Consider the following 19,550-nt stretch of genomic DNA (forward strand, 5'->3'; position numbering starts at 1 on the left):
ACAGTGTACTTTTTGTTAAACATTTAAAAAATCGCTGTTAAATATAGTAAGTTTCATGATTTCAATTAATTAGATATGCTTTTTGATTAATAAAATTTAATTTAACCATTGAAACAGAGACTAGAAAAATTGAAAGGAAAACAGAATTTGGAAAAAAAATCAAAACTGGTTTTATAGGGCCCTAGAGGTGTACTCTACTGAAATATTTTGTAGAAATGCACTGTTTTTTTTTTTATGTTGGATTTTATGTGGTTAGATTTTTTTAATTTTTTTTAAAAATTTTTTTTTTTTTTTTTTTTTTTTTTTTTACAATTTAGAATATTTTGAAAGTGCATATTATTAATATATTAAAAAAAGTTCAACAATGCAGTTTTGTTTGTTTGTTTCTTTTTTTTTTTTTTTTTTTTTTTTTTTTTTTTTTTTTTTTTTTTTACAAATTCCATGCATTTTTAAATTTTAAATATAATGTTTTTGGGAAGTCACATCACATTTATGTGTACAACCTAAACTAAACTTGCCATGTCATTTAAGAGACTTTACTGATATAATTTTGTTTATTTATTTCGATTAAATATAGATTTTGTTTATTTTTATTTCTGCATGTTGTTAGTTGTAACAAATTACTGATTTATCTGACAAAAATATTAATTAGCAGAAAAGCAGTTTTGTTGAAATTAATTTCATTTTTTTAGGTGTTAAAATGTGTATAATTTTTTTTTTCTAAGAAATGGTAACGAAGGTCTTACCCTTTTTTAATTTAATTTAATTTTTAATTTAAATTTTATTTTACTATTTACATTTTATTTTATTTCATTTCTTTTCTATTTTTCATTTTATTTCATTTTATTTTTTCATTGTTTATTTTTATTTTTATTTCATTTTATTTTATTGAATTTCTTTATTTTGTATTTAATTTAATTTAATTTTAATATTTTTGTTATTTTATTTAATTAACAAATTTCATTACATTTTATTTTTTTTTATTTTATTACTTTTTATTTTTTGTCATTTTATTTAATATTGTTTCTATTAATTATTTGTTTATTTTTTATTAATTTAATTTAATTTAATATATTTAATTTTTTTTATTTCATTTCAGTTTTTAGTTTTATTTTATTTCATTTTTTTTGCATATATTGCATGTTTCAACGAAGGTCTTACCTTTTTTTTTTTATTACTTTTTCCCTCTGAATTCGTAATACAATGTTGCATGATATGAACTCACAATTGCAAGAAATAAAGTCAGAATTGCAGGGTGAAAACTCACAATTCTGACTTTTTCTCGTAATTTCAAAAAGTTCTAAAGTCCGATTTAAAAGTCGCAATTACCTTTTTTACACTTCTATTCAGTGGCTCAAATGGGCTTCCATATGACCTTTTTTACTTTGTCTCCCCTTTTAATTCAGAAATTAAAACATAATCAAGTTGTTCCATGTATGAATTGCATTTGTGGCATTATTATTATTATTATTTTGATAAATTAATAGATTTGGACAAAAAGGTGCCAGTGGATATCAGCTGTGCATGTGTGCGTATGAAAATATGTGACTGTACGGAATGCGGTTTTGTTGACCTATATCTGAAGCACCAGGTGAAAGAGATGGATGAAAAGAGAGCAGTGAACGGCTATTTACATGAAGGCTGTGCTGAATTTCACTAATATAGGTCAAGGCCACCAAAACCAGTGCTTGTTGACTGCAGAGATTGTGTCTCGTTGGCTTGCAGTTACAGCAAACGTCAACATCAAAATACAAGTTTCTCTTTCACCTCGCAAACAAGATGTTTAGGAGGAGATCACATGACTTAACACTTGAGCACAAACCATGTCACAGTTGAGCAAGCTTGTAAGAGCTAGCTTCCCCTCTCTCACCGCACACTCTCTCACACACATACGCTCGCTCACTCACAGCTGCGTGGGGTGTGTGTTTTGGCGTGCACTTCAGAAGAATGGGAGTGCCTTTAACAGGAGGATTGCTCTTTCTTGTTCGTGTACTCACACACCCAGAGACATATCAACTTTGGCCCACTGTCGTCTGTCCTACGTGAAAACAAACGTGTCTTGTGTTGGACTTCTGCATTAGGGAAATGTCAGTACATGGCCTGTTATCAACATGCAACACTGCTGCTTTTTTAGCAGAAGTAGGTCTCCTCTGGTGTGTGTAATGATATGGGTAGTCCCAGGTGACAAACCCACACAATGCACATGTATCGCCAGGAACCGTTTGGTGTGCGTAAAAACGGCGAAACGGCAGGCTTCAATTTGCTTGCATATGGTATTGGTGCTCATTATTAAAGAGCTTATTTTTCTCATTTTCATTACTCTGCTGGGATACAAAGTCAGAGGTGGAACTGGCAACTAGATCTGGAAGTTTATGAGGTTCATGACATGAAAGTGGGGGGAATTGCAGAATTTTAAGAGAATTGATAGCAATTAAATGAGAAATCATTGAGAGAGAGGATGCATTACAATACTGTGATACTTACATCTGGCCTGATTTCATCTATCATGCTTTCTTTCAGTATAGAGATCAGTTTCATTCCTTTTGTGTATACACTACTGTGGTGTAGTAAGTTCGGGGTTTTTATTTTATTTTATTTTATCATTTTATTTTATTTTTAGTCGATATTCTCTGATGAATGCGAAGTTTAAAAGAACAGCATTTATTTGAAATAGAATAAAATATTTATTTAGTTTTATTTTATTTTTATTTTGTTGCATTTTAGTTAGTTTTTTATATTTCAATGTAATTTATTTAATTTAATTTAATTTATTTTATTTTTTCATTTCATTTCTTTTTTTATTTTCAGTTCATTTTATATGATTTCTGTTTTTATTTTATTTCGTTTAATTCCATTTTATTTTTATTTCGTTTCATTTCTTTTAGTTTTAATTTAATTTTAATTCATTTTTTTATTTAAATTTTATTTTACTATTTCACATTTTATTTTATTTCATTTCTTTTCTATTTTTTATTTCATTTCTTTTCTAGATTTTATTTTTTCATTTTATTTCATTTTATTTTGTTTCATTGTATATTTTTGTTTTTATTTCATTTTATTTCATTGAATTTCTTTTTTTATTTTGTATTTAATTTAATTTAATTTTAGTATTTGTGTTATTTTATTTAATTTCATTACATTTTTATTTGATTTTATTACTTTTGGTTTTGTTATATTATTTAATATTTTTGTATTTATTTATTTATTTTTTATTAATTTAATTTAATATATTTCATTTTTATTTCATTTCATTTTTTTTTTATTTTATTTGATTATTTTAATTTTTTTTCGTTGCATTTTATTTTTCATTTTTTTAAAATCTTTTATTTAGTTTAGTTTTTATGTAATTTTATTTCATTTCTTTATTTTGTATTTAATTTATTTTTTTAGTTTTCATTGCGTTTCATTTATTTTATTTCACTTATTTTTATTTTTTGTCATTTCATATTATTTTTAATTTAATTTAATTTAATTCTTTATTTTTTAATTTCATTGTTTTTAATTTTATTTTAATTCATTTAATTTAATTTATTTTTATTTCTTTTATTTTGTTATTTTATTTTATTTATTTATTTATTTATTTATTTATTGCCTTATAGGTCACATGTGAAATCCAGAACATTTAAAGTAACATTTTAAGTTCATACTGCTGGGAAAAAAAGAGTGTATTGTTATATGACGTAATTTCACATTTTATCTGAAGGCACAACAAGAAAGACACACAAAGTCCCAGAACCCTTCACTGAAACTGTGACGTCAAAGGCAACAGACAGGCAACAATAAAATAAGCCCACTTGACACTTTTAAAAGCCTCCAAATATGCATGCCTGGCTGATGTTTATTTTTCCAAACATAAATCTAAATGATATACAGGTAGTTATGCCAATGTAAAGCTGTATAGTGCAGTGTCAGACAATAGTGTGTTAGCCTGTGGGTAAGTCACAGCTCTCTCCCACGAGCCTGTGCCGTCCGCCATATGGAGATGATGAACTTGGACTGTCCTTGTGCTCCCGTCTCTTCATTCTTTCCTGTCTGTTTTTCTCTTTTACTGTTTCATTGCCTTCCATTAATCTACTTTTCTACTAGTGTTTCTGATATGTACTGTTTATGTGATTTAGCTTGTATACATGTATGAATCTCTCTTTCTCTCTCTTTCTCTTTCTCAGGCAGATTATCTTCCAATCTGTTCACCTGTGTTCAGTCCACTGCGCTTAATACACTCAACAACTCTCTCTCTCGCCGTGTGTATGTGTGTGTGTATGTGTGAGATTAGTCTTCTCTGTGTTGGGTTCTTCACACATTGCCATCAGAGAAACGTGCAGTTCATTAGGCCACCAGAGTTTACTGCCAAAACACACACACACACACACACACACAGGTTTTGCAACACAGGATTGTGGGTAACGCCCAGTGTAAGGTCTCAGAACACAGTGAGACTAAATTTCCTCTGTGTTCCTCATAACATTCACATCCTCTCAACAGAGCTCACGTCTACAGAAGTTTTGTATTAAGATATTGATTGTGTGCCAATTCACTTGGTGCATGCTTTGAAATACGTACTTTTAGTTAGCATATTAGAAAACGGCAGTTGCCACATACAATGGCGTTTTTACACAACGGACTCTCGTCGCGTTCAAATGCAAGCGTTAAACATTAAGTGAATTGGAACACAGCCTAAGTGTGTACAAAACTTACTGTCTTATTAGCTCCTACATTTGATAAGGAAAGTTCTGAAGCGGATTGATAAGTTTGTGTTGGTAAAATATCCATATTTATAAACCATAATCTCTAGCTTCCGTTAACTGTCGTATGAGAGTTCACAAGACAGTGAACTCTGTGACAAAGCGTGGTGGGGACAGCAAAACAAAACACCGGTCACGAATTACAAGTACAGAACGAGGATTTGTAAAGAAAACTGTCAGAGGATTTTGATATAAGCCAAGAGGAGACTTATTTTCATTTGCTATTAACAACTTGATTCTTGCGAGACTAGCATATTGTCACCAGAGCTTACGGTACACCTGCGTCCTATGTCATCCGCTGAAATGACACTCTCTCATAAACGCACAAACGAGATAGCAGAAACTTATTTTACTTATATACTTAGATTGCAGTTTATAAAGTTTTATAAAGTTCTACATTATTAAAAATATAGATCATTTAATCATAAAATTACTATTGTTTTACATTAGTAAGGGCAGTTACTAATAATATTACCTGTTCATTTCTTGTTTATTTCATGTTTATACAGATTTGACAGTAAAGCAGTAAGCTTGAGTTGGGAAGCATACAATACAGCAGTAAGCCCTGTGAAGCCGTGGTTTACAGTGAATTTATAACAGTTAAGGGGTGTTGTAAATTCACAGTAAACCACGGCTTCATGGGGCGTGTTGCTTTTATAAAACGATTATTCCATATACAGGGTTTCATATCATTTATTATAATAAATGAAATAAGGTTTCATTTATTATTATAGCATACAATAAAGCAATAAGCCCCAAGAAGCCATGGTTTACAGTGAATTTATAACAGCTAAGGGATGTTGTAAATTCACTGTAAACCACGGCTTCACGGGGCGTATTGCTTTTATAAAACGGTTATTCCATATACGGGGTTTTTAGAACATTTATTATAATAAATTAAATAAGGTTTCATTTATTATAATAGCATACAATAAAGCAATAAGCCCCAAGAAGCTGTGGTTTACAGTGAATTTATAACAGCCAAGAGGTGTTGTAAATTCACTGTAAACCACGGCTTCACCGGGCGCATTGCTTTTATAAAACGGTTATTCTATATACAGGGTTTCATGTAATTTATTATAATAAATTAAATAATAAGGTTTCACAAAATAAAATGGCAAATAAAGTGTAATGATATTATTAAAAACATTATTCTTCCACCAGTTCCTCAGAAACGGTTGTGGTTGGAACAAAGTGTTTGCCAAGCAACACGCATAAGCAAACAAAGGTGTATGTTTGTAGAGTAATTTACAACAGCTTTGAATGCCACTTAACCAATCAGAATCAAGTTTTTTTTATAAAGCACATTGTGACTTTTTTTTTTTTTTTTTACTTCATACTCAAAAGAGTGTAAAATAGGCAGGTCTTTATTAACCCCTTGGAGCCTTGTAGAGTACTTTTTATGATGGATGGATGCAGTTTATTTTGCTTTAAAATCTCAACACCCATTCACTGCCATTATAAATCTTGGAAGAGCCAGGAAACTTTTTACTATAACTCCAATTGTATTCGTCTAAAAGAAGAAAGCCATATACACCTAGGATGGCTTGAGGGTGGGTAAATCATAGGATAATTTTTGGGTGAACTATCCCTTTAATATCCTCTTTGGCTCTTCTCCTTTAAGTATCACAAAGTTCTTATCTGAAAAAAACACACACACTCACAGTGACTGTTTTTCCCCTTGTGGGAAGAGATGTATTTTGCAAAAGGAGTAAAAAAAAAACCTCTCCCTCTGTCTTTCTCTCCTCACTTGAGTCTAATTTTGTGTTTCAGCAACAACTTCACATCCTCTATTGGTCGCGTGCGTCCGGCGCTGAAGCGATGTGAAGATGGGAAGTGTATCCGTCTTTCTCTCCTTTGTTATCTTCTTCACCTCATAATGGCCTTTCATGTCCGCTGTCTTCTGCAGTCAGGCGTTTTCCGGTTGTTCTCTGGGGACTTTAGTTAGCTTCTGCCTGGACACGTCGCTCAGAGCCTCAGGCGTCCGCCCAAACAAGTCACAAACGCTGAGGGGGTGTGGGGCGGACCCGGGCTTACCCATTATCTGTCCTGCTGAGAGATTCAAAAGCTGTGAGCGAGTCTTTGTCCTATGTGGGAGTGGACGGGCTGTGAACACACACGCAAGCAGAGAACAATGTCTTTTCTATATTTAGGGAGTTCAAATCAATGTTTTGAGGCTGTAACGCATCCTGTCCGAGCCTGTCATGCAGTTGGTGTGTAGGCTTTTTATCAGTGTTTGTGTGACACGTGCATGGCGCGGTTTGAAAACGTAGGCGCGGGTGCTCTCAAGGGGAGCTGGGAGAACGAGAACAAGAGAGGAGGAGAAATGAGGGTGAAGAGATACAGCTGTTTGTTTAGCCACAGCTGTTACTCCTCTCCCCGCACACACTTGCAGACAATGAAACATTGTTCTGTGACGGTCAGATTCAGAGGGAAAAACACATAAATATAGAGGAGTGAAATTATAATGGTGGCTCTCAGGATTGGAGTACATCAGATGTTTCAAACTAAATTGACGACGGGCTCTTTTGAAATGGGTCAGTAAGCAACAACCTTGTACACGACAGAGCACTACTAGCACAAACTAGCGACTCTCTGACTGTCCAGAACAGTCTTGGTCACTGCATAGTAGTGCTATAACACACGCCCTTTGCCCTGGTGACCTCTGGGAGAACAAATAGATTTGGGTCACTGAAAGTTTGCGTTTCTCCTCACTGAACAGCATTTGTTAGGGAATTCACAAGTGGTGGAGACAACACGATCAATAATTATACACTTCCTGAAGAAACCCTTTTTTAGCAGGGCAAAGAAAACTCACACCAACTCACACCAGACGCAATGCGTTAAGATTCCACAGAAAAGCAATTTGTCCGTTGATTTTAACGTTATTCAAAATACATACTCTGGGGCGATTAATTGCGATTAATCGCATACAAAATAAAAGTGAGTTTGCCTAATATGTGTGTGCTGTGTGTAATCATTATGCATATATAAATACAAACACATTCATATATGTATTTAAGAAATATTTACAAGTGTATGTATTTATTATAATTTTTATATAATTTATATTGTATATAAATACAGTATTTTGTACATAAATAACATATTTCTCTTAAATATATACATTCATTTGTGTATATTTATATATACGTAATAATTACACACGGTACACACGCATTTATTAGGCAAACTTTTATTTTTTTATGCGATTAGCCCTACATACTCAATGATCGGTACTGTCTTTGGCATGGAATACACTTCCACGTCTGCATCCACTTTATTTTTCCCATAAGAGCAGGTGTGGCCATTTATAAATTTAATGTGTCTGACTAGAGCTGCACAATTAATCGTTTAAAGATCGAGATGGCGATTCAAACACCTGTGCGATCTCATTTCTAAATTACAGCGATTCCCTGTGTCTATTAAACCTTTGAAAAAGTCTTACCATAACATTCAAATCTATGTTTGTGGTGCCGCTGACACAGAGAGCATACCATGTTTAGCTAAGAAACAGCTTCATAAACAGTCTTTTCAACTACCCAGTGTTATTTCTGTCTTACATTCATTCATATTATCACAGAAATACCGGTATTAAAGGTCATAGTTTGGATACAAACATTGATGTCTATGGTAGTGATCAAAATACAGCATGTCATCTTTTTAAAGTAATTGGTGCATTGTTTCAGTTGTTAAAAATTCAATCATTCATTGAAGAGATTTGATCAAAATGGCTAATTCATCCAGTAACAAGTGAATTTTTCATAATTTTAATATTAAAAATTGGTGTATAAAATATTTTAAATACATATATATTAAATATATATATATATATATATTAGATATTAGACTGCAGCAATTAATATTTTGTCGCACATTATTTAGTTTAGTTCAGAACCATGGGAAAATCGTGATCTCTGTCTGAGACACAAAATTGGAATTCTTAATTAATCCAGAATCGTGCAGCTCAATGTCTGACTTCTGGTGTCATCCACTTCCAGCTAGTTTTAGCTGTAAAAACTGGCTTGTTTTGCTGCTTAATATTGCAAAGTTGTGTTTCTTTATAATATATCCATTATATTTAAATGCATTCAGTCTTAATTATAAACATGTTGGTTTGTAGTGCAAACGGTTTTACTATTTACTGCCCTTTGTTATTATTTAGGGCCCTATGAAATCTGTTTTATTTTTCCTAAATTCCTTTTTTTTTTTTTTTTTCTCCAAATTTTATTTTTTCCATTTTAATTTTTCTAGACTCCGTTTTAATGGTTAAAAAAAAAAATCACAACGCATGTCTAATTATCTGAAATTATGAAACACACAATTTAACAGTTCAATTTATTAAATTTTTAACACAAATTAAATGTGTGTGTGTGTGTGTGTGTGTGTGTGTGTGTGTGTGTATATATATATATATATATATATATATATATATATATATATATATACACACACATATTTTATATATAAAAAATATTATTTTATTTATTATTGTTATTATTTTTGTTTTTCGGAAATACTGTTTGTGTTTCTGGTAAATAAATTATGGTAAGGATTTCTTAAAAATAATGTTTTAATAATAATTTTAGTAGTAGCAGTTCTATCATTAAATTAGGTAATACATTTGTCACAATTTCTTCAAGTTAAACCAAGCTTTTATTTTGACGGGTTGCTGTGAAGACCTGCATGTTTCTGTTTGTATATGATATGCACATGACGTAACTCTCAGAGCACTTCTATAGATTATGTTTGTGTTTATGTACTCATATTGAAGTGGAATCTGAAATTACCATGAGCGTCACGCCTTTCAGTACGTGTGTAGTAAATTAAACTGCACGTATGCACCATTTATTTACAGAGACATGCATGATTCCTATTTAAATGGTAATTTTGAGGCTTAATATTCATGGACACTAGTCCATATTGTGTTTTAATTTAAGTGTACTGACTTACCTTGGATTTATTCATCCAAAATTTGGCACATTCTGTGACATTCCACTTTATACAGTAAATTTTGTTTTTATGACTGGATTCCACAATTCAGTCTGTGTTTTCCGCATTGCGGAACTCATAGGGCACTACTACTTGTATACTTTTCAGAATGAAATGTTTTTATTTATAGTTTATTTCTCCTGTATCATTCGTCATTTTAGATTCTAGAGTTTGCAACTTTTGGAGCAGCTTTGACGTAGGCAGGTTTTGGAACAGATACACTCTCTTTTAGACTAGTCTTCTCTAGGCATTGTTTCTGTGATTGTCTCAAAAGTGTGTTTGTTTGCTGTGTCTTTGTGTCTGTACCTGCTCTCCCAGGCTCTAGCATGTCTCTCGTTTCTCCCTCAAAACCCTGAGGGCCAACTGGAATTATCTCAAGGGAGAGACTCAGAAAGACGCTGTGAGGGAGCAAGTCACAGAACAAATGAAAGCGTGTGGAGCAATGAAAGGACAGGAGTGTACGTGATTTATATGCAGCTAGTGTGCCGTTTGCTCTCATCTTCGCCCCAGCTGTGAGACGTCTTCCTGTGACAGAAGGATTGAGAAAAGAGACGTGGAGTGAAAATATGATGATGACTCATGGAATTAATGTTGATGAAAAATACTGTTGAGCTCTGCAGAGGGAGTGTCAGTAACATACATGCGTTCTCATAGGAAATGGTACTGCAGAGTAATCTAGTCTTGTTATGATGCCAACATTTCAGAAGCCTGTACCAGTAAAATAGAGTGAATAACCCATTAATAATTCGTAATAATGTCACGTACAATATAACATGGTGAGATTTTGCCCTCAGCCAGAACTATTTGCTCTGGAACAAATAATAGATTAATGAAACCAAAGACTGCCCGTTAGATTCACCCAAAACAAATTCTATCTTGTTTAACCACTGTAGAGACATTACAGCCAGTGACAAATTCCAGAAAAACTGGCCAAGGTGAGGCAGTTCTCAGTGAGTTCATGAGCGCTGAACGCCTGCTGACACCCTAGAGCTCAAATCTCCGAAAACGTTGATGCAAATTTTCAAGTAGACGTTGTCTTTATTAACAAATCGCACGTTTGAAGTCTCAAGTATATTCTCACCTAAAAAACTCTTAAAACTACATTCCGTGCCACACAAACAGTATCATTTATAAAATTATTCACCGTGACACTCGCTGTGAAAAATACCTCAAGTGGAGTGATACAAACAGTGAAACTGTTGGAGTTCTGTTATCACTAGAATATTGCACTCCTCTCAGCCAGTCAGATTCAAGGATGAACTGTTGTGTATGTGTGTGTGTGTATATGTAGATATAAATTTGCTTTTGAGTTGTTTGTCAGAAAATGGGGCCGTGCAATCCTTTGGCCATGTGTTCAGTCTGAAGCCTCTACTGATTTCCTTCTAATCATACTCAGCTGGTGGATGGCTTTACAGAACAGCATGATGGTTTATCAGGCTGGGGGCCAATATGAGGTCCATATGCCAGCCCTTTCCTGAGAGTGGGACAGTGCTGTCCCTTTAGGACAACTCTTGCAGAATGCAGCTTTAGTGAAGGCTGTAAACCGATCCGGAGGTACGACCTCTGAACTTTGACATGTCACTTAATGGCCAAGTGAGACGTGCTGATGGTGATCGTATCCGAAAAGCTTAACTTCAAATCAGTAGATCAATACTCAGTAATGTAATAATGTACTCAATAAATAAAAAGAAAAAAAAAAGAAAAAAATTTCCATGTACGTTATTTTTTCAAATGCATGTATTATATGTAAAAGCCCATTTCTGCCACTGAATAAAAAATAAAAAAGGTAATTGCGACACAATTCTGACTTTTTTCTTGTAATTGTGGGTTTACATCTCACAATTCTGACTATTTTTTTTTCTTGTAATTGACTTTTTTTTTTCTGTCAGAATTGTGTGGTACAAACTTGCTGCTCTGACTTCTTTCTCAGAACTGTGAGAAATAAACTTGCAATTCTGAGAAATGAAGTCAGAATTGCTTGATATGAACTCACAATTGCAAGTTGTAAAGTCAGAATTGTGAGAGAAACTCTCAATTCTGACTTTTTTTCTCAGAATTGTGAGTTTATATCTGTCATTTGTGACTTTTTTTTTTTTCCTCAAATTGTTTTTTTTCTATATAAAAATTGCAAGTTTATATCTGGATATTTGCTTTTTTTCCTCAGATTTTTTTCCTAAGAATTGCAAGTTTGTATCCCACAATTGCAACTTTTTTTCCCTCTCTGAATTGTGTTTATATCTCGCAGTTGTGAGTTTTTTTTCTCTTCTCAGAATTGCTAGTTTATGTCTTGCAATTGTGACTTTTTTTTCTTCAGAATATATTTTTTTTTAATCAGAATTGCTACTTTATATCTTGCAATTGTGACATTTTTCTCAGAATTGCGAGTTGTATCTCGACATTTGTGATACTTTTTCCTCAGTGTTTTTTTTTTCTCAGAATTGCTAGTTTATATCTCGCAGTTATGACTTTTTCCCTCTCAGAATTGCTAGTTTATGTCTTGCAGTTGTGAATTTTGTTCTTCAGAATGTGTTGTTTTTCTCAGAATTGCGAGTTTATATGTCAACATTTGTGATACTTTTTCTTCAGTGTTTTTTTTCTTCTCAGAATTGCTAGTTTATATCTCGCAGTTATGACTTTTTCCCTCTTAGAATTGGTCGTTTATGTCTTGCAATTGTGACTTTTTTACTTCAGAATATATTTTTTTTAATCAGAATTGCTAGTTTATATCTTGCAACTGTGACATTTTTCTCAGAATTGCGAGTTTATATCTCAACATTTGTGATACTTTTTCCTCAGTGTTTTTCTCATATTTGCTATATCTTGCAATTGTGACTTTTTTTCCTCAGAATTGCAAGTTTATATCTCACAATTGTGACTTTTTCTTCAGAATGTTTATTTTTTTAATCAGAATTGCGAGTTTATATTACAATTTTTTCTTTTTTTTTTGTCCCTTAATGGCCAAGTGAGACGTGCTGTGTCCATATCTGAAAAGCTTAACTTCTAATCTGCAGATCAGTCCTCAATAATGCAGTCACAGTAATCTGAAGGGTCAGGACTTCCTTTACACATCCTTTGTATTGATTTCTAAACACATTACTCTTTATTTAGTGCCTTAAATACTACTGGTATTGCTGGTACTATGACATGGTGTGAGATATGATTCAGAGAAACACTCCTTTCACAAGAGGGTAGAGGTCATGGATAAGGACGTGCCGAACTATGTATTTTCATAATTAACTGTCTGAATGATTAGTTGGCCTTTATGATGAGCACACTTGTTTGTCACTGAGCATGAAGGAAAAGAAAAATCTATTTAAATGCAAGCAGTGAGAAATGAACTTGGTATTCGTATCGGCTTCACATGGTTTTGGTTTTTAATACCTTTTCCAAGAAGTTTCAACTGACTCAATTCAGATTTCACACTAAAAAGGTCATGTGGTGAAATGTCAAGTAAAAAGTGTACACATCTTAATTATTAATTTCAATAAAGTTATTAAACATTTTTCTAGATTTAAAAAAGTTTTTTTGACAGCAATTTTTCACACGTTTAGCTAAAATTAAATTTTTAGAGCCCTGTGAAACAATGTTATTTTTTTTTACGAAATTCTTTTTCTATTTTAATGTTTTTGTATTTAACGAAAATGTATTGATCAAAAGCATGTCTAATTAAATGAATTAAAACAGCTGTATGTATTTAATTTACCTTAATTGTTCAAAATGTTTTCGTGTTGTGGACCACTAGTTGAACAGTCAACCATCCTGACCAGTCCTCAGTGTTTGTGTGTTTGGTCCCAGTGTGAGTGTGGTTTGCTATGGTGTGATTCGAAATTGTGGTGTAATGATGTCAGTTGATTAATGCCACAGATTTTCTCCTTATCTGATCTGCTCCACAGTCAAAACCACAAATATAAACACCAACACAAGATAACAAACTCTGACATTTCCTCTAGTGCCGCCTTGCTGTTTATTTAAGAGAGTGAATGTGTGCTCATGTGTGCCATGACCGTGTGTCAGTCATTATGACTATAACCCTTTTCCTATTGCTGCCGGTCGGCACAGCAGTTGCCGCTTCCTCTCAGAATCCCTTGTTTCCTGTGGAGTTTCCTGTTGGCTTCTGAATTGGGCTCATAGAGAGACAGGAATGGGGCATTCAGCCGAGCAAGTGTATTAAATCATGCGGGAGGGCGCAGAGAAAAACTAAAGGCATGCTAGACGAGGGAGTGGAGAGAGAGAGAGAAGGAGGGGAAAGAAACCATGCAGGCAGCGGATCTGGGTTTAGGCCAGCTGCTCTCGTCCCACGGGAGTCTTCAATCAGCACACACACACTCGCCGCCTGCTGCTGCCCACTTACTGGACTGCTGACACCGCCAACCTCCAGCACACGCACGCTTATTGATCTCTACTGAATCACACAAAAAAAAAGAAGGACAGCGGGCACAGGTTACTGTCATCTTTCCTTTTTTTCTTTGACCATGTGACATGGAAATTGTCCAGTCAGCAGTTCATTGATGCTGTGACAGTTGTGACCCCCAAACGCCTCACCCGTGAGGTTTTGATTCATTCAGCCGCTGAGATGCTGAATGTGACTTTTTGTGTACTTCCAAGTTCCAATTCAGGTTACAGTTTATGAATGTCTGATGCATTTCAATTGGTTTCAGACGGGATACACACTTATAACTGTATATTTGAGTAAATTAAAACTGAAAGAAATTCTAAACTTCGTTCAGCTGCTGTCAGTTTAGACATTTTACTACATTTCAATATTAAATTTGCTTCATTTTTTCATTCGAATTTTGAAAGATAAAATTTAGCTAGGTAGTTAATTCTGGGGCAGTCTTTGACTGTCCCTTGTCCCCGTTAAATAAAGAATTAAATGAAATAATTAAATAAAATAATTATTTCAAGAATTAAAAAAAAAAAAACCTAACCCTAACTTTAAATGCATGTATTATATATGGAAACCTGTTTCTGCCACTAAATTATATTAAAGCTAATTGCGACTTTTTATCTCACAATTCTGACTTTTTTTTCTCATAATTGTGAGTTTCTTACAGTAGTAATGTTTTCTCGTAATTGCATCGTACTTACTCGCAATTCTGACATTTTTTTTCTTAGAATTGTGACAAATAAACTTGCAATTCTGAGAAATGAAGTCAGAATTGTGTGATTATAAACTCGCAATTACGTTATAACGTTTTTTTTTCCTCAGAATTGCAGGTATATATCTCGCATTTGTGAATTTTTTTTTTTCCTCAGAATTGAGTTTATATTTTGCAGTTGCAACTTTTTTCTCAGATTTTTTTTTTCCTCAAAATTGACTTCTGCGACTTTTTTCTCAGAATGTTTTTCTCCCTCAGAATTGCGAGTTTATATTGTGCAATTGTGACTTTTTTTCTCAGATTTGCGAATTTAAATGTCACAATTGACTTTTTCCCACAGAATTGCAAGTTTATATCTCACAATTGTGATTTTTGTTTCTCAGAGTTGCGAGTTTATATCTCGCAGTTGCAACTTTTGTCTCAGAATGTTTTTTTCTCAGAATTGCAGGTTTATATCTCGCAATTGTGACTCTTTTTTTTCTTCTCAGATTTGAGAGTTTATCTCACAGTTGCAACTTTTTTCTCAATTTTTTATATCTCACAGTTGTGATTTTATTTATTTTTTTCCCCTCCTCAGATTTGTGTTTCCATCTTGCAATTGTGACTTTTTTCCTCTGAATTTTTTTTCTCAGAATTTTGAGTTTGTCTTGCAGTTGTCTCGCACTTGTGACTTTTTTCCTCCGATTTTTTTTCTTAGAATTGCAAGTTTATATCTCGCAATTGTGGCTTTTTTCTTCTCAGAATTGCGAGTTTATATCTTGCAATTCTGACTTTATATCTTCAGAATTTAAAGTTTATATCTCGCAATTCAGATTTTTTTTTTTTTTTACTCAGAATTGAGTTTATATCTCCAATTCTGACTTTATAACATGCATTTGTGAGGTATAAACTTACAGACATGAGAACATTATCATTTTCTTTTTTTCCTCTCAGAATTGGACTTCATAACTCACAATTGCAAGATATAAACTTGGATTTGCGAGAAAAAGATCATAATTCTTAGAGAAAAGTCAGAATTGCGAGTTTGTATCACACAATTCTGAGGGGAAAAAAGGTCAGAACTGTGTGAGAAAGTCGCAATAAACAATTTTTTTTTTTTTTTTTTTTTTTTTTTTAATTATTCAGTGGCAGTAATAGGCTTCTATAATTATGATTTATTTATAGAAACAATAAATGACGTAAATAATGATCGTTTGAAGTGCCACCTAATCGCTTCTTAAATGACGACTAAATTCGTCCAACGAATGCTGTGTCTGGGTCCAAGCCTCAATTTATTTCGCTTAAGAATACTATCTCAACAGCCATTTATGAGTGCTGTTTATTCACATTAAACATGTAATCCAGTCGTTTTCAAATTACGTTGTACACTACAGTCTCACAGTGTCCCAAACACAAATCATTTTTATATTTATTTATTTGTATATTATCATTGTCTGAGTATCTGGGATTTCGGTATGGGGTTAAAAGGGAAAACTATACATTTTTTGGTAGTATTATATCACATTGTGACTATCACTTGTTTTCTCGTGGCGTCTGATAGAGCGCTCGGACATGGAAGCGGTGATGTGTGAGACTTGTTTAAATATGATTGTATTAGGCTAAACACATAAAATAATAGTAACTTAAGTAATTGCAATTCAGATTCCAGTTGAACATCCCATACCTGTAATGTGCTCCACACCTATATGTAGTAAGCAATGTGTTCCTCCTCATTTGGACACATGCAGGCACAGAGCGGGCCTATCGTCAGCCATCACCATCACGCTCAACTCCATTTGTCAAATTCCTCTGCTTCTGATCAGCACTCTGCCATAGCGTACGCTGTGACCTTGGCTTTTTATAGTCTCTCTCTCTTTGGATGATAATTAGAGTGCTGACAGGCTGGCCGTTTCTCACCTCCTTTTAATACAGACACACACACTCACACACACACACAATCTGCTGTTAAACAAGCTACCCGCTACTGTCTCTTCAGGACGAGCATCAACTTCCTTTTCCTCCAAATTTGTGGGCAGGATTGTGTTTCATATGGAGTAGCTCTTGGACCTGTCGCTCTATTTTTGTCTCTCCTAACATCCTTAACTTTAAGCCTGCGTTACCGCAGAATTCTGGCAGACACTGTTTGCTTTTCGTCAGACAGACTGCCACATGCAGACATAGTGTTTGGCTCATCCGTCTGATATTAATCAGGCCTGTGAGACGCTTCAGTGCAGCATGAATTTTATTGTCAGTTTTTCAAGCCTGAACATTTCTCGTTTGATTTCACTTCAAGGCGCATGTAGGTACAGCGCATGTTTCTCACTGTCTGTCTAAATTAAGACACACTCAATCACACACGAGTGGATGACATTTAAGCAAGGGAACCTCTGGCGAAATAATCTTAGCATTGACTTGAAAGCCATTCAGTTGTGCTGCACTTGCTCTCTTGACTACTCATTGGTGAAGGGGTTACAAATTTAGGGCTGCATGATTAGTCAAAATAAAATGTGAATCGTAGCAACAGCTGAAATTTCATTAAATAAATGCATTGTGGGTTTTAGAAGGAAGCGTGACATTTATACACGAGCAGGTCACAATTTCTGTGTTTTCAGTGGCTTCAGACTAGCTGTTGTCAACAAAAGAGAAGCTGTAAGATCTCCCTGTGGTTTGATGGTTTAACATTTAAAATGAGGAAATGGGATGGCCATAACTAATTAGTATTAAAAAATTTGTAGAATTTTTTTTTTTTTTATACTCGTTTTATTTTTTTATTTCACTTTTTTTTTTTTTTTTTTTTTTTTTTTAAGTAATTTCTTTTGCTTTTTATTTAGTAATATAAGTAGTAGTAAATATTGTTGTTGTTGTTGTTGTTGTTGTTGTTGTTGTTGTTGTTGTTGTTGTTGTTGTTGTTATTATTATTATTATTATTATTATTAGTAGTAGTAGTAGTAGTAGTAGTAGTATATATTATGATCATTAGTTTTATAATAATTCTAGAAATAGTTGTTTTTATGTATTATATATTGTTTATATGCTTATTTAACTGTAATGATAAAAATAGTTATTATTAAAGACATTTTTAGTAAAAAATGTTTTTTATGAAATATTATTTTAATTATCTTAATACTGATTATTAAAATAATCTACTAAGAATCACTACTATTTCCTCTCTACTATCATCTCTCTCTCTAAATATAGATATCTACACTTTTTTTTAACTTTCATGTAGTAGTAGTTGTAGTAGTATGAATTATATATATATATATATATATATATATATATATTTATTTATTATTATTATTATTATTATTATTATTATTATTATATAAATTATTATAATTATTATTATTATATAAATTATTATAATTATTTTTATAGTAATTATAGAAATAATAATTTTATATATTATATTATTTAGAATAATTAATAATTATTTATGATATTATTTATATGCTTAATTTTAATTATAATTCTAAAAACTATTATTATTATTATTATTATTATATAAATATTATATATTACATTATTTGTATGCCTTTTATTAGAATTATAAAATTATTATTATTATTATTATTATTATTATTATTATTATTGTATTATATAAATTATTATAATTATTTGTATAATAATTAGAGAAATAATTTTATATATTATATTTATAAAAATTCTAAGAATTATTTATAATACATATTATATTATTTATATGCTTAATTTTAATTATAATTCTAAAAACTATTATTATTATTATTATTATTATTATTATTATATAAATTATTATAATAATTATTATTATATAAATTATTATAATTATTTTTATAGTAATTATAGAAATAATAATTTTATATATTATATTATTTAGAATAATTTAATAATTATTTATGATGTATTATATATTACATTATTTGTATGCCTTTTATTAGAATTATAAAATTATTATTATTATTATTATTATTATTATTATTATTGTATTATATACATTATTATAATTTGTATAATAATTAGAGAAATAATTTTATATATTATATTTATAAAAATTCTAAGAATTATTTATAATATATATTATTTATATGCTTAATTTTAATTATAATTCTAAAAACTATTATTATTATTATTATTATTATTATTATATAAATTACAATTATGTTTATAGTAATTATAGAAATAATAATTTTATATATTATTTATACAACTTTGATATAATGTACTGCTGCTTCTGCTACTACTATTATTGCTATCTCTTTCTCCCTCTCTATAAATAATTTTTACTTTTTCATGCATTATTATTATTATTTATTATTATTATTATTATTATTATTATTATTATTATTATATAAATTACTAGAATTATTTTTATAGCAATAATTATAGAAATTATTTTTAATATATTATTCTTTTTTATAATTTATAGTAATTATATTATTTATATACTTTTAATTAGACTATCTGTCCTCATAGATATATGTACAAACTTTTGTTGATTTATTTTGAAATATACACCAAATAAGCACATAATTTTTATGTGGGGTAGTTTGGATACCCTTTGTAAAATCTTTACAATCTTAAGCTTTATTTAATAAGTTTTATTTATTGTGCCGATGACCATTTGAACTAAAGCTAAATCTGCACCTCATCCTCACAGACAATGCATTATTATATGAGAACAAAGAATGGAAACAGTTGTTTGAGAGCTTCTGCTTTTATTTCATCTTTTCAGTCGTTGCGAGAGCTGGCAGGGTTA

At 31.6% G+C, this 19,550-nt stretch overlaps 1 protein-coding gene and 1 long non-coding RNA gene across 4 annotated transcripts in view; one reads left to right on the top strand and one right to left on the bottom strand.

Annotated features, from left to right (window-relative positions):
- Positions 1-19,550, top strand: part of ralgps2 (Ral GEF with PH domain and SH3 binding motif 2) — a 150,570-nt gene that overhangs the window by 12,022 nt on the left and 118,998 nt on the right. The gene's annotated exons all lie outside the window — the stretch shown is intronic.
- LOC127183091 (uncharacterized) lies at positions 10,071-16,754 on the bottom strand. The gene is made up of 3 exons (XR_007829997.1): positions 16,497-16,754; positions 14,086-14,136; positions 10,071-10,259 (listed from the first exon to the last, which is right to left on the bottom strand). It is a non-coding gene; the product is annotated as an uncharacterized LOC127183091 (long non-coding RNA).

The sequence above is a fragment of the Labeo rohita genome, chromosome 20 (assembly GCF_022985175.1).
Source record: "Labeo rohita strain BAU-BD-2019 chromosome 20, IGBB_LRoh.1.0, whole genome shotgun sequence".
Lineage (NCBI taxonomy): Eukaryota > Metazoa > Chordata > Actinopteri > Cypriniformes > Cyprinidae > Labeo > Labeo rohita.